Source organism: Pongo pygmaeus, chromosome 19 (assembly GCF_028885625.2).
Source record: "Pongo pygmaeus isolate AG05252 chromosome 19, NHGRI_mPonPyg2-v2.0_pri, whole genome shotgun sequence".
Classification (NCBI taxonomy): Eukaryota; Metazoa; Chordata; class Mammalia; order Primates; family Hominidae; genus Pongo; species Pongo pygmaeus.
This window is the reverse complement of record NC_072392.2, coordinates 97,816,021-97,840,939: the sequence shown is the minus strand read 5'-3', so window position 1 is coordinate 97,840,939 and position 24,919 is coordinate 97,816,021. Positions and strand designations below refer to the sequence as shown.

Below are 24,919 nucleotides of genomic sequence, written 5' to 3'. Positions count from 1 at the left end.
GGGAGCATCCTAGAAGGGTTCCAGGAGACTTTACATTATTGATTTGGTCTGCAAACCATCTCTTAATAGACAGTGCAGAGGTAAAGGTCAGGCAGGTTCTTTTATATGAATTTCAAATTGATTTTCAAATTCTGAATGTGTTGAATTGGAAGAAAAGAGGGTTTTCTTTATTGATTTGACTTGGCTAGCCCTGGCTTGGAGAGCCTGGAGATGGAGTCCCAGCAAGGACTCTGTTAAAGATCGCTCTTCCCTGCCAGGAACTTGGCACGTAGCATCTCAGCGAATCCTTACGACAGCCCTAAGAGGTAGGGACACGGAGTCACCTTGTTTATTTATTTACTTATTCCCTTTATTTTTAGTTGACACATAATAGCTGTACATATTTATGGGATACAAAGCAATATTTTGATGCATATATACAATGTGTAATGATCAAATCAGGGAAACCTGTCATTTATGGCAACATGGATGAACCTGGAGGACATCATGTTAAATGAAATAAGCCAGGCACAGAAAGGTAAATCCTGGCTGGGCGCGGTGGCTCACGCCTGTAATCCCAGCACTTTGGAAGGTCAGGGTGGGCAGATCACTTAAGGTCAGGAGTTCAAGATCAGCCTGGCCAACATGGCGAAACTCCGTCTCTACCCAAAAATACAAAAATTAGCTGGGCATAGTGGTGGGCACCTGTAATCCCAGCTACTAGGGAGGCTGACTCAGAAGAATCGCTTGAACCTGGAAGATGGAGGTTGCAGTCAGCCGAGATCATACCACTGCACTCCAGCCTGGGCGACAGAGTGAGACCCTGTCTCAAAAAAAAAAAAAAAAAAAAAAGAGAAAAAGAAAAAAATAGCACAGGTTCTCACTCAGATGTGGGAGCTCAAGAGTTGAGCTCTTGGAAGCAGAGAGGATTCTGAGGCTGGGAAGGAGAATGGGAAGGGGAAGATGGGAGGAAGTTGGTTAACAGACACGAAATTGCAGCTAGATAAGAGGAGTGAGTCCTCAGTTGCAGGGTGACTTCCGTTAACAAGAATTTATTGTGACCTCATTTTATAAAGAAGAGAACAGAGGTGCAGATGAACTAGGTAATTTGCTTAAGAACAAGTGAAGCAAATTGCTGGTGACTCTTGCCTTGCCGGATGGGGCTTGAACCTGTCCCATCAGGTGCCAGGGCCCAGCCATTGTAGCTGCCTCATGTCCCCTCTGGGGCAATGCTCGGCTGAAGGTGCTGGATGTCCCATAGAATGTATGAACCACAGATACTGGTTACGAAGGGCGGCAGGCAAGGCTTCTGCCTCTGGGATTGAGGGCAACCACAGTGCCCTAGGCCCACAGGGAGGTCAGCATCTTGGCTGGAGTGGCCTGGGTTGTTGGGGATCCAGCACAGCCTCACCTCCACTGGCTGATTCTGTCCATCGTTGAAAGAGTTTCCTCAAAGCATGGAAGGACTGGGGTTCTGGCAGTTTGGCTTTAGGATCTGCTGTGGACCTCAGCTCTTCCCTCATCCCCTGGCCCACCCCAGGATGCACAGCACATGGATGGATGTGGTGCTGGGCCAAAGCTGGTCTTACCAGTTTTCCTGCATGCACCTGAGAGTCCCCCTGGAGCTGCAGGACCATGGTGATGGAGGACGGAGCTACTGAGGAAGGCTCTTTAGCGCTGGCCGCTTCTTATAGTGGACGAGTGGAGACCCCAGGCCCAGCCTGGTGAGGCTTGAATAGGGACTAGGGCAAGACGTGCTTACGCAAAGGGAGGGCTCATTCATCATTCGTAATTGGTTGAATAACAAATGAAAGCTGATTAACAAGTAGAAGAAACACAGAGGGAGGTCTCTAGAGATGTGCGGTAGGGCTCTATCAGCACCTTCTCCCTGCTCCTGGTGGTTGCTGATGTCTCGGATGGGGCGCAGGTGGCAGAGTTATTAAATCTGAGGATGACAGGGAGCTGGAAGGATTGGTGAGAGTGCTTCATAGACAAGCTTAGGATCTAAATATATCTCAACAGTCAGAATGGTAGGGTGAAGCTAGCAAAATACAATTTAGTAGAACCCAAAGTACTGGGGTCCAAATAGCCAAGTTCTCCAAGCCTGTGATGGTGAGACAGAGCTAGGTGGTTGCACGTATGACTTAGCAAGCTGTAGCGTGAGCCAGCAGTGTGACAGAGCTGCATCCAAAATGCAGAGTGGTCTTGGGTTGCATTCATAGAAGTATTGTCTGCAGAAGAAAGGAGGAGACCCTGCTCTACCCTTTTTCAGATAAGGCACTGCCAGGGTCTTATGTTAAGATCTTTATGTCCTACTTTAAAAGGACTTTGATTAATCAAGTAAGACTCCAAAATGAATTCTATAGCCAAAAAAATAGATCTGCTAGACTGGGCATGATGGCTCACACCTGTAACCCCAGCACTTTGGGAAGCCAAGGTGGGCGGATCATTTGAGGTCAGGGGTTCGAGACCAGCCTGACCAACATGGCGAAACCCCATCTTTACTAAAAATACAAAAAATTACTGGGCGTGGTAGCACATGCTTGTAATCTCAGCTACTTGGGAGGCTGAGGCAGGAGAATCGCTTGAACCTGGGAGGCAGAGGTTGCAGTGAGCTGAGATAATGCTGTTGCAGTCCAGCCTGGGCAACAGAGCGAGTCTCTGTCTCAAAAAAAAAAAAAAAAGAAAAGAAAAAAAAGAAAAAAGATGTCCTAAATGTATTGTTTGCTTCTTAAAAAATATTTCTATGCTTATAGTAAATAGTTTCTCTTTGCAAAAAGTAGAGAAAGCACAGAAGAGGGTAGAGATGGGAAAAAAATCAATCATAACCTTACCTTAATCTTCCCACCCAGAGATAACTACTTTAACATTTTGATACATTTCCTAGTAGTCTTTTAAAAAATACATATTTTAAAATAAAATTAGAATGATATTTATATATAGTCTGTACCCTGTTTTTACTTAATATGACAAGGTGAGCATCACTCTTTTTTTTTTTTTTTTTTTTGAGACAGAGTCTCGCTCTGTTGCCCAGGCTGGAGAGCAGTGGTATGATCTGCTCACTGCAACTCCACCTCTCGGGTTCAAGCAATTCTCCTGCCTCAGCCCTCTGAAGAGCTGGGACTACAGGCGTGCGCCAGCATGCCCGGCTAATTTTTGTATTTTTTAGTAAAGACGGGGTTTCACCACGTTGGCCAGGCTGGTCTCGAACTCCTGACCTCGTGATCTGTCCACCTCAGCCTCCTAAAGTGCTGGGATTACAGGCGTGAGCCACCGAGCTTCTACCACAATGACACGCTTCAGTGGCTGCTGACTAGTCTGTGGTGTGGATGTCCCCAAAATTCATAATTTGTTTCCTCTTTCCTGTACTGTCGGCTGTTTGGGTTGTTTCCAGTTTTTTTCTGCATTATAAATAATCCTGTGATTAACTTCCTTGTACATAAATCTTGGTCTGCGCCTCTGATTATTTCTGTAGGATCAATTCCTAGAAGTAGAATTCCTGGGTCAAGGAATATAAATGTTCTTAAGGCTCCGGCACCGTTCTGCTAAGGCGTCCTCCAGGAAGGTTCGGCTCCTATTAAGATGTGCACACCAGCCCCCACCAGCCAGCAAGGCCAGCTCGGCCATTATCCCTAGACGCCATCTTCGCCAAGGTAATAGGTGAGAATGTTGCCCCTTCAGGCAGGTTCCCACTACAGCAGCTCATGGTTTTCTTCCCAGCATGATTAATGCCATTTTGGGTTTGCTGCTATTGGGAACCTAGTCTGTTTCATCTGGCCCAAAGTGCACAGGGAAGGACTGTTCAATGAATGAAAGGAAGTCAAATGGGAGCTGCATGGCAAAAAGAGCCTGATGGTTTGGGCTTGGGGGAGAGCAGGATGGCTCAGGGCAAAGCCAGAAGCCAGCTTGCCTGATTTAAATGCTGGTTCTTACCTTAGCTGTGTGACCTTGGTTAAGGTACTGACCGCAAAGAAGCTGCAGGTCCTCCATCCGTTTTGGGGCTGAGTGTCACCGTGGGGAAGCAAAACCATGAAACGTGCAGAGTACTCAGCCTGGCATAGGGTGCGTAGCATAGTTAGTGCTCACTTAATGGGAGATATTTTTCTTAGAATCATTATTCTTGTTGCTTTCGTCTATATGAAGAATGCTTTTATGACTCATGGGAGAACTTCCTCAACTCCATCCTCTGGTTTGCCCAACAAATATTTATTAAATGCCAGCTCTGTGGGTGGAGAACATGTATCGCACAAGCAAATAGCGACAAGACGCCCTCAGACCTAGACTCCCGGCCAGTGGGGGATTCAGGCAAGGCACTGAAGATGAATTGGTTTAACTCCAAAGGAAAAAAATGTGCCAAGAAAAAAGAGCAAGAGAAGACCTATTCTACTCCTCTAGTATATGGAAAGGAAACTCATCTCACGAGTAATCAAACCTGTACCAGTGTCAACAACGTGACACCTCTTTTCCCAGATTGTTAGCAAAGACTTAAAAAATGCTAACACACAATGCTGGGAAGGTTGTGGTGAAACAGGCACTCCTTTAAATCATACCATGAAATCAGATGTGCTATGGGCCAGAGAGACAAACATGCTGAGAAGTGGCTGCCTTCATCTTCCCCCTAATGGGGCTGCTGAGGGCAGTGGGGCGTAGGGATCCTGCCCTTTCCTTGCAGACAGAAGCGAGGCGTTTCATTTCCTGCCTCACCAGGCCGCTGTCTCTGAAGGGACAGTCTGATCAATAGATGAGTCAGCCTCTGGCCTGTTCATCCTCTTCCTTCTCATTGAACATTCCTTAGAGATTCTTGTTGTTTTTTTTTTTTTTTTTTCCAAGGACCCGTTGGCTACCTGGCCCACATTTTAAAACATCTTTTTGTTGGTGGTTTTTGTGGGCTATTGATCCTGTTGGCTTGTTTTCTGAGCTCCGCTTCATTTCAAATGTTCCTAAAGGGAACTTCAGGACAAACCAGGCCTTCTTGCTCCCCCCGCCCGCTCTGCTGCTGCGCAGGGGCCAGGCGGAGGCAGTGGGCGAGTGCTGGCTGGCACAGGGCCTCATCTCCAGGTTTTCATCTGAGCTGTGATTTCCCTAAGCAGGTGGGAGGCAGGCGTCCAGCAGAGCCGTGCTCTGCAGAGGGGAAAAAATCCCAGCACAGCTCTGTCGAGTCTTTCCTGCTGGATTCCTGGGGTGGGTACGAGCCCCTCACCTGGGCCCCGTGAACTCATTGATCATGTCATTAGGGTCCCTCCTCCTTTTATCCGGAGCTGGGAGGAGAAGGTTGTACGTGGCAGGCAGCGGGGTTCTGGCCCCTACCCTGATTCCCTTAACTCCAGCCGGGGCCAGGGCCCACCCTCCATGGACTTTCTCTGGCGCCCCCAGACACCGAAGCGGCAGCAGCAACAGCCCGGGTGGTACTTCGTGCTGGATGTGTATTTTCAGAAGCTGCGGGGGACGTCATGTGTATAAAATTAGCATTGCCTTGTTGGCCCCTTTCAGACTAATTCGGAGTGAAATGTTTTAGCAATGGTGGGCTGATTCTATCAGGAGAACAAGAACTAATTAAATTCCCTCTGACCATCAAGCAGTAAATTATTTATATCCAGACAGATGCAATCTAATCTCTAGCATCCAGCGAAACCCAACGTGCATGCTACTTGATTTTTCAAGGGGAGAGGAAGAAAAAGAGACAAGGCTCAAGTACTCAAGAGAGGAGACAGACGGCGGAGAGAGCCACAGGACTCTGGCCCGAGAGGCACTCAGCTCCGTGTGTGGATGGGGAAGCCGCGGACTCGGGTGAGGGCTCAGGACTTCCACTCCTGGTTCCCAGTAGTCTCAGCCGGCATGCTATTCCTTGCAGCAGGAATAAAGAAAAAAGGAGTCCACAAACCATTCTACAAGGCTTTGTTTACCACAGTCTCAGCCGTTTAGGGGGAGAATTAATTTCACTAATGAATTTGCTAATGCATGTCACAGACGTACTGGTCTGCCCCTTTTGGTGGCCTTTGGTGGCTGCTGAGTGGCTGCCAGCTTGCATTTTGGAATGGAGTGATTAGCTTGTCCCCACGAGGTGAGCTGTGTGGGCCGCTGCCCATCTCTTTTGCTGCCCACCCAGCAGTGGGACTCATAGCACCATGCATGGGAAGCCCAATGTCCCTCCCCCTGATGCCAGGGATGACATCTTTGCTGGGCGTTCCTGCCCATCCCCACCAGACACAGGTGTGGATGGGAGCCTGAGCCTGCTTTAGGTCTAAGTCCCTACCCTCATGGCCCCTTTCTTGGGAAGAGGTGAGGGCTGCCCTCAGGACGCTGGTTGCTGCTCTGTGACTTGGGCCAGGATGAAGGGAGGGCTCCTTTTGCAGAGTTTGCTGTGAGGACACTTGCTTCAATGCCCAGCTGGGTGGTGCTTGCCTTGAGGGCACTCACTGCTGTCACCAACACACACCGCTCTTCGGTTTTAGCGGTGACATCGGCTGATGGAAAGGTGCTGATCCAGTGGCCTCGTGGAGCTGGGGTGTGGGGTCAGCTTTGTTCGTGTGTCTCTGGGGACTCCTGAGTTTGGCGACCCTTGCTCTCTGTCATCTGAATCTGAATTAAGGGTGAGCAGTGGTGGTCTCTGCTCACCCTTAATCCTTGGGGGTGTCTGGAGCAGAGAGGGGTCTAGGATTTGGAGAGCCTGGGGAAGGGCTGACTGTCCAGTGTTTCTTCCTGGAAGCTGGGCTTGCCGGCCGCTCAGCCCTGGCAAGGCTGGGCTCTATTTCTGGCACCCCTGACACTCCCTTTGAACCCTTGGAGCACAGTGGTGAACTTAAGCCCCCAGGGGCATAGGTGGAAGTGATTTTTTAAAAAATGGCAAAAGGACCCTTTGCAAAGCAGTCACCTTACTAAGTTCTAAGCATCTGTTCCAAATCTCTAAAGATTTTGAGACTCCTCTTTTGGACTTACTGTGGTGCAAGGTATATTTGTTTGAATTGTGGACACATCCTCCTTTGAGAGTGGAGCTGATTTTGGGAGAGGCCAGGCGCCCCCAGCTCTGTCTGGTGGGGAGCCTGGCCCATAGAGTTGGCTGGGGTCCAAATGCTGGCTTCACTCCTTATTACGCATGTGGTCTTGGACAAGTTATTGAATCCCCATGAGCTTCAGTTTCCCCAACTGTGAAATGGGATCAAGTATCCTTCCTACCCCCCCCGGGGCAGCTGAGAAAAGGAGAGGACACAGGTGAAGTCCTCCTCACGCCACCCGGTGCCAGGCTGAAGCTCAGGAAGCACCTGCAGCTGCGGCTCTCGGGCTGGCCGTGCTGTCGTGGGTGGGGGCATCTGTGAATGAAGGAGACTGAATGGCTTCCCGCCAGGAGTGTTCTGGCTGTGGTGAGGTGAGGTTGCCGTGACAGCGCTGGCTGGCAGTCTTAGATTTGGGGAGTTGGTGCTGGAACGTAAGTCACTGAACCCCGTGATCCCTGGAGTGCGTATTCCTCAATGTTCCTGGACACACCATGGCCGGGTGGGTAGTAGTTGCTCATTAGGTGCCCACCGTCCTGGTAAACATAAAAATGAAATTGCTGTTTCTTGAGTACCTGTTCTGACTGGTCCTGAGGCTACAGTCAAGGAGAAGTAAAGTGGTTGCCCTCTCACACCTTCCGCCAGCAGGACAGGGAGGGCACTTCATTTGCAGTGGGATGGCAAATGAAGCATGAATACCTGTGTGAGTTCACTGCTCTGCAGTTTGCAAAGTATCCCTGTGTATGTGAGAGCTGGGCATTCTTAGGCTTTTTGGGTCTCCCTCAGCCTTTTCCTGTGCTTTGCTCTGGCTCAGTGACCACCCAGCAACCATTTCAGTTCAGTCACTTCTACACTCAGTCTTTTGGGGCTGGGATGGAGATTGATGGTGGGTGAGGGAGGCTGTTACTTTGGACCTGATTTTCTAGGAGTTGCTGAAGATGCAACAGGGGTGTCACAAGATCCATCCACCCACCACCCACCTATTCATCCACCCACCCATTCATTCATCCATACACCCATCCGCCCATCCTTCTACCCGCCCACTATTCACTATCCACCCATCCATCTATCCACCCATTCATTCACTACCGACCATCCACCTACCCACCCACCCATCTATTCATCCACTCACCCACCCACCCACCCATCCATCCACCTACCTACCATCCACTATTCACCATCTACCCATCCATCCATCCACCCATTCATTCACCACCTAACATCCACCCACCCATCTATTCATCCATCCACCCACCTACCCATCCATCTATTCATCCATCCACCCACCTACCCATCCATCCACTATTCACCATCCACCCATCCATCCATCTACCCATTCATTCACCCATCCGTCCACCACCCATCATCCACCCACCGACCCACCCATCCATCCACCCATCCACTGTTCACCATCCACCCATCCATCCATCTACCTATTCACTCACCCATTCATTCATCACCCTCCATCCACCCACCCACTCACCCATCCGTTCACCCACTATTCATCTATCCACCCATCCACCTATTCACCATCCACTATCCACCCATACAAAATCCACCACCTACCCATCCATCATGCACTATCCATCAGTCACCATCCACCTACCCATCTACTATCCACCCATCCACCACCCACCACTTACCATCCACCCATTCACTCATCCATCCAATCATCCATCCCATCCACCCATTCACTATACACCATCCAACTCACTATACACCATCCACCTCACCTGCCACTCACCCATCTACCATCCACCATCCACCACCACCCACCATGACCCACCATTTGCCATCTACCCATCCATCCATTCTATAAATAATTAGTAAGCACTTAATGCATGCTAAGTATTATTTTAGGCACCAGTAAGACAATCATGGGAAAAAAAGACAGACAACCCCTGCCCCTCCCACCCTCAAGGGAGCTCTATTCCAGTGAGAACAATTAATGTGCTAGAGGGTGAGGTCATCAGTGCTGCTGCCCATGTAAGACTGAGGTTCCCAGGCCTGAGACCAGCCTGGCCAATTCTCCCAGGGTCTCCTGGTGAGGACTCTCAGGAGTCCAGCTGCTGCCCCTCAGCTGAGCACCTGGCATGGACAATGCCTAGTAAATGCTTGCTATGTGAGGGCACCTGCCCGTGTTGAATCAACACAGCCTCTGGGCTGCAGGGGTCCTGCTCCTTAGCAAGCTGCCCCTCTGTGCCCTCCATGCTGGCCCTGCATCCCCTGGCATGCCTCCCCACCCTTTGTCAATGTCCTTGTTGTGCAGCTGGCCTCGGTCCCTCCTCATTCTCTCTCCCTGCTGCTCCCCGCAGGCCCACGCAGCCTCCGCGCACTGTGGGTGGTGAGAATATGTGGTTAACAGGTTGACTAACCCAATCCCCGCAAGGCAGGGGAAGGCTGCTCCAGTAAATTTCCAAATGTGTCCGGGCTGACAATTTTGGTTTCCTCTCAAGCAGTGAGTGCATGGAGCCCGGCCGGGAGGGAAGTGTTCAGGGGCCCGAAGCCACCCTGGAGGGCTGGTCCTGGCTGTGGTCTCACCTCCCTCCTGAGAAGCCGGGAAGTGTGGGCCCTGATGTTTCTGCTTTGGAAGATCCTCCCCATCCACCAGCACCCTGGGGCCCTCAGCCTCGCCCCTCAGCTGCCCCCAGCCGGTCTCTGCGCCTGGACCCTCCGGACGGTTCCCTGCTGTCTGCCAGTCACCAGACACTGGGTCGGCTCTCATGCACACAGGGCAGGAGATCCTGGCTCTCACTCCCTCCGTGTTAGCAAATATTTTTCTGAACTCCAGTTTTCCTTCCTGCTCCTGTGCCGGGTCCCTCAGAGCAAAGGCGGCCACCCAGGTGGATCCCTGGGCTGGGCCACGTGGCCTTCTCAGCTCCTCTGAGGGGATGTCTTTCCTAACCCCAAACAGTGAACAAAACACAAATCAACCTCCCCGTGTGACATCACAAGCTGGTCTGCGATGGACCTCGTGATGATCTGAGTCTGTCCCCTCTCCCTGCTTCCTGGGTTTCCTCGGCTCAGAAGATAGCAGTTTCAGGCTGTTTTTTTCTCCTCTTAGATTTGAATGTTTGTAATTTTTCTTCAAGCTGAATCTCAATTTACTTGGGAGCTACTTATCTTCCCTCCGGGTCTCCTCTGTCTCCCGGCCGTCCCCCTGCCCCAGCAAACAACCGCAGCGTCCTCAGCAGGTTTTGCTCGTGACCTGTCTGTTGTCTTCCAGATCATTAGGTTGGATATTAAACAAAACTGGGGCCTTGCAGTGGCCCAGGAGGCCTCCCACGAGACGCCCCCGCCTGCCCGATATGCTGACATCTGCCGTTAGCCTTTGTTTATGGCTGTCCAGCCTCCCTCAGCCTGTGCCTGTGTTTATGCCAGAGCCAATCTAGTCCAATTTCACACAGAAAATTTCTTCAGACTCGTTTCTTCGGCCTCACCAACAGCCGCTAATTTGGTGGCACCTATGAAAATGGCTGGTGATCCGCGGCTGTCACTTGATCCTTGCTGCTCTTCCCCTCTTCCCCCCCACCGCCGGGCTCCCACGGCCCCTCAGACATGGTCTCTTCGGAAATGTTCCGTCATCTCAGAGACTGCAGCTGTGGGATGGGGGCTTGGCTGTGCGCAGACCGGACTTGGGTTTTCTCGGGGTTTGGAGGGGCAGCCTTTGTTAGCTTCTCCATGGCTGGGTGGGTGGGCAGGCGGAACGGACCAGATAGAGACTAACAGTCCAGGGCCTGGGGCCACACTGCCTGGATTGGAATTCCAGGCTACCTCCTGCTCATTCTCTGGGCAATTTCTTTTCTATTGTTTTTTTTTTTTTTTTTTTTTTAGACAGTATCTCACTCTGTCACCCAGGCTGGAGTGCAGTGGTGCGACCTCGGCTCATTGCAACCTCTGCCTCCTGCTTTAGCCTCCCGAGTAGCTGGGATTACAGATGTCCGCCACCATGCCTGGCTAATTTTTATATTTTTTGGTAAAGATGGGGTTTCACCATGTTGCCCAGGCTGATCTTGAACTCCTGACCTCAAATGATCCACCACCCTCAGCCTCGCAAAGTGCTAGAATTATAGGCATGAGCTACCATGACCGGCCTTGTCAGTTTCTTAGTAGAGTTCTTTGGGGACCATGGAGACAGATGTGGAAAGCCTTGAGCACCAGCTGGACACAGGGTGAACCCCTGGGCAGCAGCAACTCCTGTTAGTGAGGAGTCCTTGATTCTGTCCCCTTCCCTGTGCTCCCCTTCAGTGGCCTCTGTGCCTGCAGAAAGTCCCTCCCTTCCTAGGAATTTTTCCATCTCAAGACGTTGATAGATGTGCTGCCTTCTCAGATATTTGCTTATTTTGCCTTTTGCCAGTAAATATTTTGCCCGTCTTTTCTTCCTAGTTCATATGTTTTCATTACTGACAAAGTTATTAAATTAGTTCGAGTCTTTTAAGTAGCCGTTAATTTCACATCAACCCTAATTTGTGTACTTGATGTCCTCTCCCCACCCCCTCTAGATGTGGTTACAGCTCCTCCTCCTGTCGCTCATTTGTGTTAAAATCAACACTTCCTCCCCTACAGCTCCCTGTAAGCCTTCCTGTGGGTGGCCTGGGCAGAGCTACCTCCATCCACCCTGTTTCCAGCACGGTCTGTCCCCTCCTTGGCCCTTCAAATGCTTTACGGAGCCACATGGGCACTCCTCCTCCCGCCACCGAATGGAACTGCTATCTGTTTTGCCTTATGTCCTGACGTCCCCTCCTGTGTTCATTTCTTTGGGTTCCCAGGACCAAAGCCAGTGCCCTGCCCAGAGTAAGTGCTCACTGGTGTTTGAGGGGTCAGCAGGGAGCGGGGAGTAGAGACCAGCTTGGTTTGGAAAACTTGGTCTACTCTAGGCCTGGCTGGTAGCAGGTGTGAGACCCTGCTCTCCTGACCCTGGTCTTTGCTTCCCCATCTGTAAAGTGGAGGAATTGCGTCTGGATGATTGCAAGTATGCTTTCCCGCCCTGACATTCTAGAATCTTCCATTTCTTCTGTTCTGTGGGCAATGATTCATCTTTCTAATGGGGCCTGTCTTCACTGTATGGTATTGGGTTTTGGTGACATTGTTGTAGTTGGAGTTCTGGGATGATGTAATTGTTGTCATTGTTGCCAACACCATTGCTGCTGCCACTGCCTTCTACCACCACCATCACCACTATCATCATCATCACCACTGTTACCATCACCACCATCATTTCATCATCACCATCACCACCACCATCACCATCACTGCCATTATCACCATTACCATCGCCATCACCACCATCACTACTCTCATAATCACCATCACTGCCATCACTATCACCATTGCCACCACTATCACCACCATCACCGCCATCATTACTATCATAATCACCATCACTGCCATTACTGCCATCGTTATCACCATTGCCACCACTATCACCACCATCATGACTATCATCACCATCACCACCACCACCACCACCATCACTGACATATAATCACCATTACCACCACCACCATTATCACTATCATCATCATCTCCATCATTACCACCACCATCATCACCACCATCATCACCACCACCACTACCACCATAGCCGTCACCATCACCACTTCCTGAGTGCTTACCATGGGCCAGGCATTGTGCTGGGTATGTGATATCTATCACCCATGTGATTTTTACAATCATCCATTGGAGATATGGATACTCTTCTCCCCATTTCAGAGGTGAAACATCTGAGGCACAGAGAAACTATTTGCCTTGGGTCCCACAGCTAGTGGTGGCAGATCTGATTCCAACTCAAGTCTGCCTGACACTCAAGCCTGTGTTCTGACTGCCCTGCCCTGTGGACCCTCTTTGTTCCCCTCAGGCTGGTTTCCTTTGCTTTTTGTGACTGTACATTTTCGCTGTTCATGAGGCTGAGTTCTGTCTGTTGATGTTCTATGGTTCGGAGAAGTCTTTAGCTTCTCTAAGCCCGGGTTTCCTACGCCATAAAAGAGGGAGAGAAAACCCCACCTCATGGTGGTGTCTGAGGACTAAAAAAGTTATGCTCATCAGAACCTAACACAGTGCCTGGCATAGAATTAATACTCAAATATTGGTTTTAGAATTATAATGATTGTATATTACATCAAAATTACTATCCACTCTGTAATTTTTCCCACAAATGTATATTGAAAACCTTCCATGTGTGAGACCCTGTGTTAGGTGCTAGACATCCAGAACTGAGCAGGACGTGGTCCCCACCTCCTAGGAGCCCAGCCTGCTGAGGAAGGCAAAGTGGAAACAGCACAGCACAATGAAGTCAGGCTCACAGCGGGGTGCGAAGCACCCACGAAGAAAGGGCCAGCAGGGCCAGATGAGGGGTGACCGTGAGTGTGGATGGAGAAGATGCACAGCCTTAAATGCACAGCCAATAAAAATGAGAGAACAAAAGTAACTCAGTTAGGCTTATGATTCAAAAAGTTAGAAAAAGGACAAAAAATAATACACTGAAGAAAAGTAGGAGGAAGCCATTAATGAACTAATAGAATAATAATGGGCCACAAAATAGAAAAATGGGACTAGTAAATAAAAGCTGTTTTCTGGAAAAAGTTAGATGAACCACTGTTTGTTAGTCAAACAGAGTCAAAGTTAGAAGTCAAGAAAGCAGCCAGGCACAGTGGCTCATGCCTGTAATCCCAGCATTTTGGGAGGCCGAGGCGGGTGGATTGCCTGAGGTCAGGTATTTGAGACCAGCCTGGCCAATGTGGTGAAACCCTGTGTCTACTAAAAATACAAAAATTAGCCAGATGTGGTGGAGGGTGCCTGTAATCCCAGCTACTTGGGAGGCTGAGGCAGGAGAATTGCTTGCACCCAGGAGGCGGAGGTTGCAGTGAGCTGAGATCGCACCACTGCACTGCACTCCAGCCTGGGCAACAGAGAGAGGGACTCTGTCTCCAAAAAAACAGACAAAACAAACAACAACAACAAAACAAAAAACTAACAAACAGCAACAACAAAAAACCCAAGAAAGCCCAAGGAACACATAATGAGGAATAATAAGGGAGAAATATAATTTACCAAACTGATCAATTTCTATGGAAGATAGAAAGTTTCTAAGCTACTCCCACACAAAGCTTGTGGTCTGGATGGTTCCACAGGGGAATTTGAACAAAACCTTTAAAGGTGCTTCCAATGCTAATTAAAGTGTTCCACAGCAAAGATAAAGAAGAAAAAGTCTAAGTAATTTTCCTAACGTGAGAATAAAATTTTTTTATCTGGCAAATATTGTACAAAAATAAAACTACAGACCAGTCTCACTTATAAATATCAATGCAAAAATTTATATAACAGATTACCAAATAGGATCCAAGCATCGTCTTAAAATAATAATACCCTGTGTTTACTTGGAGTTTATTCTAGCAATGCAAGAATGGTTTAATAGGAAGAAATATATTTATATAATGCATCATATTAATAAACATAAAGAGAATTAACACATGATTATCTTTTTTAATACTGAAAAAGCATTTAACAAAATTCAGCATCCATTCTTGATAAACATTCAGCAAAACAGAAATTGATACTTTCTTAACGTGACTGTAATCATAGTCAAAACTCATTTTTTTCTTAACGTGGAAACACTGAAGTTAAGAAAAAAGCAAGGATGCCTACTCGTGCTACTACTATTTCATATTGTAGCAGAAGCATTAGCCAATGCAATCAGACAAGAAAAGAAATTAGAAGAATAAATATTGGAAAGGAGGGGCTAAAAGTACTACCCTTTTTTAGATGATATAATTGTATACTTGGAAAATCCTAGAGAATCCATGAAAAACTACTACAACCAACAAGATAATCCTATGTATGCATGTATGCATGTCCATATGTATGTATGTATCTATCTTACAACAGTAATATAATGGGAGAAAAGGCCCTTATTTATAACAAAAATAAAATATCTAGGAATAAACTTAATAAGAAATGTGCAAAACGCATGTGCAAAAAACTTAACACTCCTGAAGAACATTTTTTACACCTCGATAAACTCCAAATGGAGCCAAGACTTAAAGTCAGCAAATATTTCTTGAATTACAATGGAATCATTATAATTCAAGAAATATTTGCTGACTTGAGTGCTTTCCATACACCAGGCCCTGTTCAGGCCCTGGTGATACAACAGTGAACAAAACAGATAGAAATTCCTTCCCCCTCGGAACTTGCATTCTAGGTGGGAAACGAATAAGAAAATTGTATTGTAACTTAGATAATGATATTCTTATGGCAAATTATGCTGCTGGGAGAGGAGTCAGGGTGAGGTTGCAGTGTGAAGAGCAGGGGCCGTGAAAGGCTTTGCTGATGTGTGATGTTTAAGCCATTATTTTAAGTCATTTATTGTTTAACTTTTCATGTGTTTATTTTGCAACCTAAACTAGCTCAGAAGCTCCCTGCATTTTCCATAGCATACAGGCCTATAGTAAGGTTTCAATACATTAATTCATTTAAATTATCAAGTTTTGAAGATTTGAATTTTTCTTTTACTATGCCATATTCTCTGTATTTAATCTTGGTCTTCTAGGGTCTTTCCATTCTGCTACCCACAAAACATTGTTTTTCTGGAATGGAAAGCCTCCAAAACTCTTACTATTCAAAATGTGGTCCTCAGACCAACGTCAGCATCATGTAAGGGCTTATTAGAAATACAAATGTTTGAGTCCCGCCCTATGCCTACTGAATTTTAGGATCTGCATTTTAAACAAAGTTTTTGGGTGCTTTGTATGCCTATTGTATTAGTCCATTTGCATTGCTCTAAAGGAATACTCGAGGCTGAGTAATTTATAAAGAACTGAGGTTTATTTGGCTCATGGTTCTGCAGGCTGTACATGAAGCATAGTGTTGGCATCTGTTTCTATTGAGGGCTGCAAGAAGCTTACAATCACAGCGGAAGGTGAAGGGGAGCCAGAGTGTCACATAGTGAGAGAGGAAGCAAGACCATGAGGAGAAAGTTCCAGGTTCTTTTAAACAACCACATCTCATGTGAACTCACAGAGCAAGAACTCACTCATTACCAGGAGGTTGGCACCAAGCCATTCATGAGGGATCCACCCCCATGACCCAAATGGAGGATGGCACCAAGGCGTTCATGAGGGATCCACCTACCTATCTATCCACCTTCCATCTGCCCATCCATCCACCCACCCACCCATCCATCCATCCATCCACCCATCTTTTCATCCATCTACCCACCCATCTATCCACCCATCCATCCATTCATTCCACCAGGCCCCACCTCCAACATTGGGGATTGCATTTCAACATGAGATTTGGAGGGGGCAAATATCCAAATTATACTACATGTTAAAGTTGAAAAGCATTTTCCTAGCCCCTGGCTTTGCAAGTTCCCTTCTTGTTCAGCAGAAACCAGGGGCTGGGGGAGAGGGGAATTGCCCTGCTCATGTTGGTATCAGCTTCTCACAGAGTCATCTCTTCTAACTGCCCTTGCATAGCCTGGATTCCCAAGGGCCTCCCAGGAAGTACCAGCAAGGTGTGTTGAAAAACTCTAGAACTGTTCTGTCCAATGCAGCAACTACTAGTTGCATGCGACTATTTAAATAAAATTTCTTTTGTTCAGATATACTAGTCACATTTCAAGTGTTCAATAGCCACATGGGGCTAGTGGCTACCATATTGGATAGTGCAGGTATAAAGCATTCTTGTCCTCACAGAAAGTTCTACTGGATAGCATTGATGTAGAATATACCAGGTCCTAGATTTTGATAACTTTCGAATTGCAAAGTCAAGTTATTTCTGTCCATTTGCTTCCATTTATTTCAACACAGTATCATCCAGCTGTCTGTCCATATATCAACCTACTCACTGACCATCCATCCATCCACCTATCCACTTATCCATTCTTCCATCCACTCATCCATCTACCCATCCACCTACCTATCCATCCATCTTTTCATCCATCTATTCATCCATCTGCCCACCCATCTATCCATCCATCTGCCCACCCATCTATCCACCCATCATCCATCCACTCATCTATCTATTCATCCACTTAGCCATTTTGTCATTCGGTAAATGATTATAGCATGTAGTGGTACTTTGATAAATACTTATTAAATAAACTATAGAATGGTCTATGTGTCCTCCATCCCAAGCTTGGGTACTAGACGTGTGTGTGTGATGTACTTCCTTACCATGAGCTTGTGGACCTGCATCTGGACTTTCTCCCTGATGTCCGGGCCCCCTTTTACTGTACCAGTTTAGCCTTCCTTGCACCATAATTTCTCAATTCCATGATTTCTCCTTCCTGAGCTAGTTAATAAACTGGCTCCCATGGAAGAAGTCTGGCTTCATGGAGCTGCCCCTTATACATCAAAGCTACATAAGCTTTTAGAGTGATGCCCCTGGGAGCTGGGATGCCCTCTGGTCCTCTTGTTTCCCTGGGCTCAGTGCTCTTTTTCCCCAAGTCCCTGTGTTCCTGCCTGACCTCTTCTATTTGTGTTCAGGTTCACAGGCCTGACCGGGCCCTGGCTGGGGAAGTTTTCCCGGTGTAGACCTCAGAAAATAGAGGAAGATGGTCCCAACAGGGAGCAATTGACTCAGGGATGCGTGAGAGCTCTGGATGGTGCCCGGCACGGCTGGTCAGCATGCCCACGTCCTGCCCTGCAAGTTAGCTATCCATGGTTTTTTTGGCGTGTGTGGTCTTCCCAGAACATGAAGGTTTTTTAGGTAAATTGCTTCATCCATGTCACTAAAGCCTGGAGTTTTCTCACTTTTTATGACGATTCAATGTTCCTTGATCTAATGTTAGCTCTGACCAGGCTGAGGCCTGTGCCCACAGCTGCTGAGCCCTCTCCATTGTGATATTTGGCCCCATGGTGACGGTCAGAGTCCTTTCCCAGAGGGACAGGGAATGAGGCTCACACTGGGGAGCAGCACCTGCTGTGCCTTCCTTTGTCTCCCTCCCCAAGGCTCCTCCCCCAGTGCCCACAGGAAGGCCTCAGGCCTGCCCCACTGAGGGCCCCCATCATCCTGGGTGTCCCCAGAGCCCCGCTTTAGGTGGGAGGCTGGAATCACCACCCCATTTTGACACAGACACAAATCATTGTTATGATTCTTAAAGATGTTTTTGGTTCTCTAACCCTGGTAATCAGATTCACTCGCTCTCATGTCTCTGCAGAAACATTAGCTTTGCCACCTCAAAGCTGCAGTTGGCTCTAATTACTACGGAGCTGCATCCCTCTCCCTGTCTCTAGTGGAAAAAGGGAGGCCATTTGCTCATTCCTGGGGTTGTGTTGGTTGGATGAGCCCTGGAGGAGTGGGCTGGGACCAGCCAGGGGGCGGAGCTTCTCTGCTGTAGGCTCCTACCTGCAGGCTGAGCCCTGCCAACCTCCCTTAGGACTTTAAAGTAAGGCCAGCTTGTGCCTGGCAGAACCCAGAGAGACTCATGAAAATCCCGAGGCTGTGTGGCTGTCACTTGCTGGCAAGGCTTTCCCCAGCCTTCCTGGAAGGTCAGACAAAGTCTGGCCTGGTTATAACTGGTGTTTGCTCTGCCCTGGGGACAAGGGACCTTGGTCAGTGCATCTGCTCATCCTGAGCCTCAGTTTCTTCATCTGCAAAATAGTGACCACAATTCCACCACCTCACAGCCTGGAGAAGAGGAAGGCATGAGATTATGCCAGCAAAGTGCCTTACGGTCAATATGCATTTGTTACTGCAACAATTACCATGGTCTCTAGTGAGGTAGTGATGGCACTTGCTAGCTTGCAGGCTTTTTATGAGGATAAAATAAAATGCCACAAGGTAGCTGTCATATATTTATTCTGCAGGTATTTTTCGAGCACTTGTATGCTGGGTCCTGAAGCAGGCACTGGGGCTACAGCAATACATGCAACGCATGCCCAAGGACACGCACACCCCGTAGAGATGGCAGCAGGCTGTTCTCCACCTAGTGAGTGTCTTGTGGCAGTGGGCTGCATTGCCTGGACAGGCTGGAATGTTCCCTAATTTACAGCTGGGGAAACTGAGGCCTGAGCTGGGCCCCTCTCCAGCATCTGATGCTGCCTCAAGAGCTGCACTTCTCTCGGACCTCCTGAGACAGCCTCTTAGTTCATACCACCATCCTGGGCACAGCTGCGGTTCCTGCAGAAATAAAGTGCACAGGCTTTGGGGGTGGTGACTGCCATGCCACGGGGCTGCCAGGCCCTTTGGAGAAGACGGGAGCTGCTGTCCTCCCCACAGGCAGGATGCTGACTTGGACCTCTGAGCCTTGGGAGTCACAGATGCAAGCCAGGCCTTCTGTTCCAGGAGCACATAGGTGAGGCGGGGGCGTGTCCAGAGAGGGCAGCCTCAGGCCCGAGACCCCAGTGCTCTGGTGGCCTCTGAAACTCTGCTGTGAGCCAGGCTGGGCCCTCCTGGGTGGACTCAGGGAGCTGAGTTGGAGCTGGGGGCACCAGGAGCTGTGCCCGCCCCTACCTCCCGCCCTTTCTTTAAGGGAGGCACAGCCTGTGCCGCACTGGGCTAGGTTCCCAGATAGAAGACACTAGCCCTGAGTGGAAACTCTGCCTGGGAACTTGATTTTTCCATAATATTTGAGGAAATGGGTGGAGACAGGAAAAGAAATGTTCAGAGTAGTCCAGGATAGGGTGAGGAGGGAAGCTGGTCCTCTCCCAGGAGGTCAGGGGATGGCCAGCCCTCGGCAGGGCCTACATCAGATGAACCCACTGGCTCCTTGGCCCACTGATGGGCTGGAGGTCCGAGTGCTTCACTGGGGTGCCGGGGATGTTGGCTGAGGCTGTGAATCGGTGTGTGCACATGGGTGCGAGTACAGCCCAGGTACCCAACCCAGGCCTTGTCCAGGGAGAGGGACTGTGGTGAGGCCCCCGCCTGCTGCCCTCTAAAGTCCCCCGTCCTCCCCCAGCCTGCTCCGCTGGTCTCCGCAGGTGCTGGACAGCAGCCCCTGGACTGGGTGTGGCATGTGCCGTGGTCTCTTCTCCCCAGTGGATGTTCCCCAAAAGTGAAGCACACACAATTCTCATGTGTGCTGGGGGTATGTGTTTGTTTGGGTGAGTGGACTCAGCTCCAGTTCTGAGGAGAGAGGGATCAGGAGGGCTTGTCTGGGGATTCGGCTCCTGAAGGTCCTATTCTTGGTCTCTTTGTCCCTCCCACAAGCAACAGTTTTTTTTGTTTTTGTTTTTGTTTTGAGATGGAGTCTTGCTCTGTCGCCCAGGCTGGAGTGCTTTGGTGCAATCTTGGCTCACTGCAACCTCCGCCTCTGGGATTCAAGCAATTCTCCTGCCTCAGCCTCCCCAGTAGCTGGGATTACAGGCGCGTGCCACCACACCTGGCTAATTTTTGTAGTTTTAGTAGAGACGGGGTTTCACCATGTTGGTCAGGCTGGTCTCAAACTCTTAACCTCATGATCCACCTGCCTTGGCCTCCAAAAGTGGCGCGACTGATTTTTTAATAGAAAAGTGAACGCTTGGGGGTTGGCTTGAAAGATGCTTTTATCTCTGAACCCCAGGGCAGACTCAGGTGCCCCAAGGTAATTGTTCACCTGCCAGCCTCCCTGGGGCTCCTTGTCCAGCCCTGGATGGAAGGGTCAGACTCAGACCCACCTTCCCTTTTGATCCCTGAGCAGAGCCCCTTCTGAGTAGTGGGTCTAAAGAATGAGGAAGGGACTGGGTACAGTGGCTCACACCTGTAATCCCAGCACTTTGGGAAGCTGAGGCGGGTGGATCACCTGAGGTCAGGAGTTTGAGACCAGCCTGACCAATATGGAGAAACCCTGTCTCTACTAAAAATACAAAAATTAGCCGGGTGTGGTGGTGTATGACTGTAATCCCAGCTACTTGGGAGGCTAAGGCAGGAGAATCACTTGAACCTGGGAGTTGGAGGTTGCAGTGAGCAGAGATTGCACCACTGCACTCCAGCCTGGGCAACATGGTGAGACCGTGTCTCAAAAAAAAAAAAAAAAAAGAATGAGGAAGGTACTGCTGGGAATGCTGGCGGATGGGAATGGGAGGGAACCAAGCCATGTGCCGCTTCTGGTGCAGCTGGGAAGCCGTCAGATGGATGGGCGTGGAGGGAGCTACAGAGAAACCATCGATCATCCCTGTTTAGGGGAGTCATCTTGCTCTTTGGGGTGCTGGAAATCAAGAGCTTAGAGCAGATAGGGCTCTGTGTTTATTCAGAGCCACACTTCAGCAGTGGAGCATTGGTGATGACGTTCATCTGATGGCCATTCGTGTGGCTGAAAATGGAGACTGTCTGTAGACACTTGGCTGGTGCTCTGTAAACCTGTGCTTCCTTTCTGGGGTGACAAGCTGGATCCTCTGTGTTGGTGGGAGAGCGGCCTGGGGTTCGGGCTCTCCGCTGAGGTCCTGAATGGGTCCACATGGTTGTGGTTCATCAGGGGTGGCAGGTGGACTATAGATCAGGGAGATGGAAAACTCCTGGGGTCCAGACTGTGGCTATGACCTTTCTGGATCTACCTATAGCCATTGAAAATTATTTGCTTTAAATTTGTCATTATGCAAATCTGCGAGATGTATCCACATATCTGAGGTTTGTCCAAGTGGTAGCATGAGGGCTTGTGCAGTAGTATACATGCATATATGTGCACACGCACACACACGTGCACACACACACACACGTGCACACGCACACACACGTGCACACACACACAGTCTTTCCAATTAGCTATATAGGAATGATCAAAGAAGAACCTTCCATGCCCCATGAGAACTGCCAAAGAAATGGAGTGAGCCGAGTGAGCTGGCGGGGTTGAGTGTGCACGGGTGTGCCTGAGTGTGCATGTCCGGAACCGTCCTCGTGGCTGCGAGAACCTGGAGCAGGGTGGTGAAGGCTCAGGGCAGCTGGGAACACGCTGTTAAGGGGAACTGCAGTCTCAGCTGGGAGGTGGAATTGGATAATAGGAGGTGGATTGGACAGCGTCCCCTGGGGAAAGAATTAAGGACTCCCCTCTTGTTTTCTCAGAAGTGTTTGGAAGAGAAGGCAGACATTGAACCAATCGACTGCCTGGAAGGAAGCGACCTGGGAAGCCTGGGACATCAAGTCAGGCCTGGGAGACCTCCGCTCCCTCTGGGCCCCTGGAGGCTGAGTGTTGCCAAGGTGGCCGAAGTGGGGAGAGGCCAGGCAGGGGCAAGGGCAGAGGGCATGGGGTGGTCTCCGGTGGGACCCTGTGGCGGTCTCCCCAGCTGGGCTGTTTTCTCTTCTTCCCCATGTTGCCGGGGAGCCTTCCAATCAGGCTAATCCTGGCCTCTTAATCCAAAACCCAAACGTGGCTGGCCCCTCCTTCTTTCCTGGTAGACGTGCTCCTCTGGCAGGGGCGAGGGAGAGGGCGAGAATGGGGACCCTCGACGCCCTTCCCAGAGCGGGATTCTGATACCTTCTCTTAGCGTGCATGCAGGCACAAGGATCTGCATGGACTTCTTTCTTTTTACAAAACAAGCAATATCAAAGATGCTCTCAGCAATGGAGATGAAAAGGTAGAACGGCCCTGTCTGCCCCCTTCCTGTGCTCCTTCCCCCCAGGATTCATTATTGTTTTTCTAGAACAAGAAGGAAAGAGTTTTATTTGTAGGAGCGAGCTTTTTTTTTTTTTTTTTTTTTTTTTTTTTTGCCCTTAATGATGTGGTGGGTGGTGGTGGTAGCATGTTTTTATTTTATGTTATTTTTTATCCCTTGCTGCTTTGGGGAGGGCGGCGGTGTTTGAGTTTGGGGTGCGGGTGTTGGGGAGGGAGTTCTCTTGGAGAGGAGTGAGGACAGCAGATGTTACTCCCCCATGTCTAGAAGGTGGGGGGAGGGCGGCGCTGCTCAGGAGGTGAGGAAGGACCCAAGTTATGTAAGCGCTTCGAGGAGGCGGCTCGGGGGACTAGACAGAGCCTGAGGACGCAGGCTTGCACCCTGAGCCCTGGGGAAGGCAGCCAGGTGCGTCTGCAGGGAGCCTGGTGGTTGTGGTGGGGCAGGTGGATGGCAGGTGTCAGGGTTGGCAGGGCAGGGGAGGTATGGAGGGTAGGGGCACTCCGACAGGAGGTGCGGACTTCTCAAAGCCTTGATGGGGGCTCCTGATCCTTCTGTGCTTTGTTTCTCTTCTCTCCTCTTCATTCTGTGCTTCTCTGTCACCTCCTTCTCCAAATCAGTGCCCCAGTGACTGGGGAGACAGCTTCCCAGTTTTCTGTATTTCCTCGATGTCTCCTTCCACCAACACCAGCAATCACCGTGTTGAATAGAGTCAGCCCACGGCAAGTGCCCAACGTGCCAGCGTGCCTGAGCTCGTGGCATCCTTGGGGGCTGATTCTGGTACTTTTCCGTTGTATAGATCTCAAGGTTTCTTTCACACGGCTGGAAGAAAACCCACACAAGTGATACTGAGACAGTGACTGGCCAGTGTCAGTCCAGGGACCACACCAACCAGCCCTCTGGGCTCGGTTTCCTCTCTCTCTTGCAACATAGAAGTGCCTGACTCATAGGGTCACTGTGAGAATGGCAGCAGGACTATCTGTGGGCCTTACCTCCACCTTAGCACAGGTGAAGGAGCTCTCAATGCCCAGGGATGGGCTGAGGGGTGTTTAAGCCCCTCTGTTCTGAGGCACGAGTTTCCCTTACTTGGTGGTATGGCTGCTCTGACTACCCCTCTCTCAGGCTGCTTGTGGGCACCCTGGCTCTGGGGGATAGGGGGCTCACCCTGCATCCCATACTTGCCCCATCCGGCCCACCCTGGCTGTGTCTTTCCTGGTTGACCAGTAGCTCTGAATTATTGCTGGACAGTAGCCAAGAATCACACGGTGCTGTGAAATTCAAACTCCATCTGCACTAATGAGTTAATGGGCTTTGTACCTAAGACCACGGGGTTGGAACGTGCCCAGCATGCTTCATCTTCGCCGTGCGTTTCATCTACCTCGCTTGCTGTTTGTTTATCAGCTTGTTTGTTTATTCCTTTTCCTCGGAGGCCCTGATTGAGGAGGAGCTGGTGAAGGGGGGAGTGTGAAGTTGGCAGGAGGCCTTGGTTTCGCTCTGTGCTGAGTAGCTGAATAGCTGAAGCCTGCCCCACGAGAGACGTACGGGTGTTGAGCACCTGTTCGGTTCCAAGGGGGTCCTGCTTGTCAGGAGGGGAAATTCTGCCCTCAGAGGGTGATGAACATTGGCCTTTTAGGTGTCCTTTCACTGTGCACCACTGATGCAATTTTGGGCGGCCCCATCTGAGCCTCCATTTATCAGGGAGTCACAGTGAAGGCAGCACTGGCCTCATAGAGCTCTGAAGATGCAGCAGACTCGCACCTGTAATGCTCTGAAGATGCAGCAAACTGGCACCTGTAATGCTCTGAAGATGCAGCAGACTCGCACCTGTAATGCTCTGAAGATGCAGCAGACTCGCACCTGTAATGCTCTGAAGATGCAGCAGACTCGCACCTGTAATGCTCTGAAGATGCAGCAGACTCGCACCTGTAATGCTCTGAAGATGCAGCAGACTCGCACCTGTAATGCTCTGAAGATGCAGCAGACTCGCACCTGTAATGCTCTGAAGATGCAGCAGACTCGCACCTGTAATGCTCTGAAGATGCAGCAGACTCGCACCTGTAATGCTCTGAAGATGCAGCACACTTGCACCTGTAATGCTCTGAAGACGCAGCAGACTCGCACCTGTAACGTCCTTTGGTCCTGGCACAGAGAATATGCTCAGCAAGGCGTGGAGGAGGTGATTTTCTGCTGGTCTCCTGGTGGTTTTGGAAAATCACTCATTACTTGCAAAGATACGGTTCTGAGTGTTGAACATATTCCCCTTTACGGTTCAGCTGCCATATGCCGGGTTACATGTGGCCAAATGGTTGTCTTTTAGGCTTGGGGTTGTGGTTGTGAGGGAGGCAGCTGTGATGTATAGGGGTCTATGCCTGCCTGGACCTGGATGGCAGCCACCGGCCATGGGAGAGAGCTGGGCAGCTGACGTGT

General features: G+C 49.7%; 1 protein-coding gene across 4 annotated transcripts in view; it reads left to right on the top strand.

The window, feature by feature from the left end:
- The window catches only part of RBFOX3 (RNA binding fox-1 homolog 3), a 527,163-nt gene that overhangs the window by 43,338 nt on the left and 458,906 nt on the right, over positions 1-24,919 (top strand). Inside the window, exon 1 of one of the 4 annotated variants that reach the window (XM_054457212.2) lies at positions 5,748-5,766. The exons of the other annotated variants lie outside the window; for them this stretch is intronic. The gene's annotated coding sequence lies outside the window, so the exon portion shown is untranslated. Of the gene's footprint in view, positions 1-5,747; positions 5,767-24,919 lie in introns of those variants that run through there. 4 annotated transcript variants of the gene reach the window in all.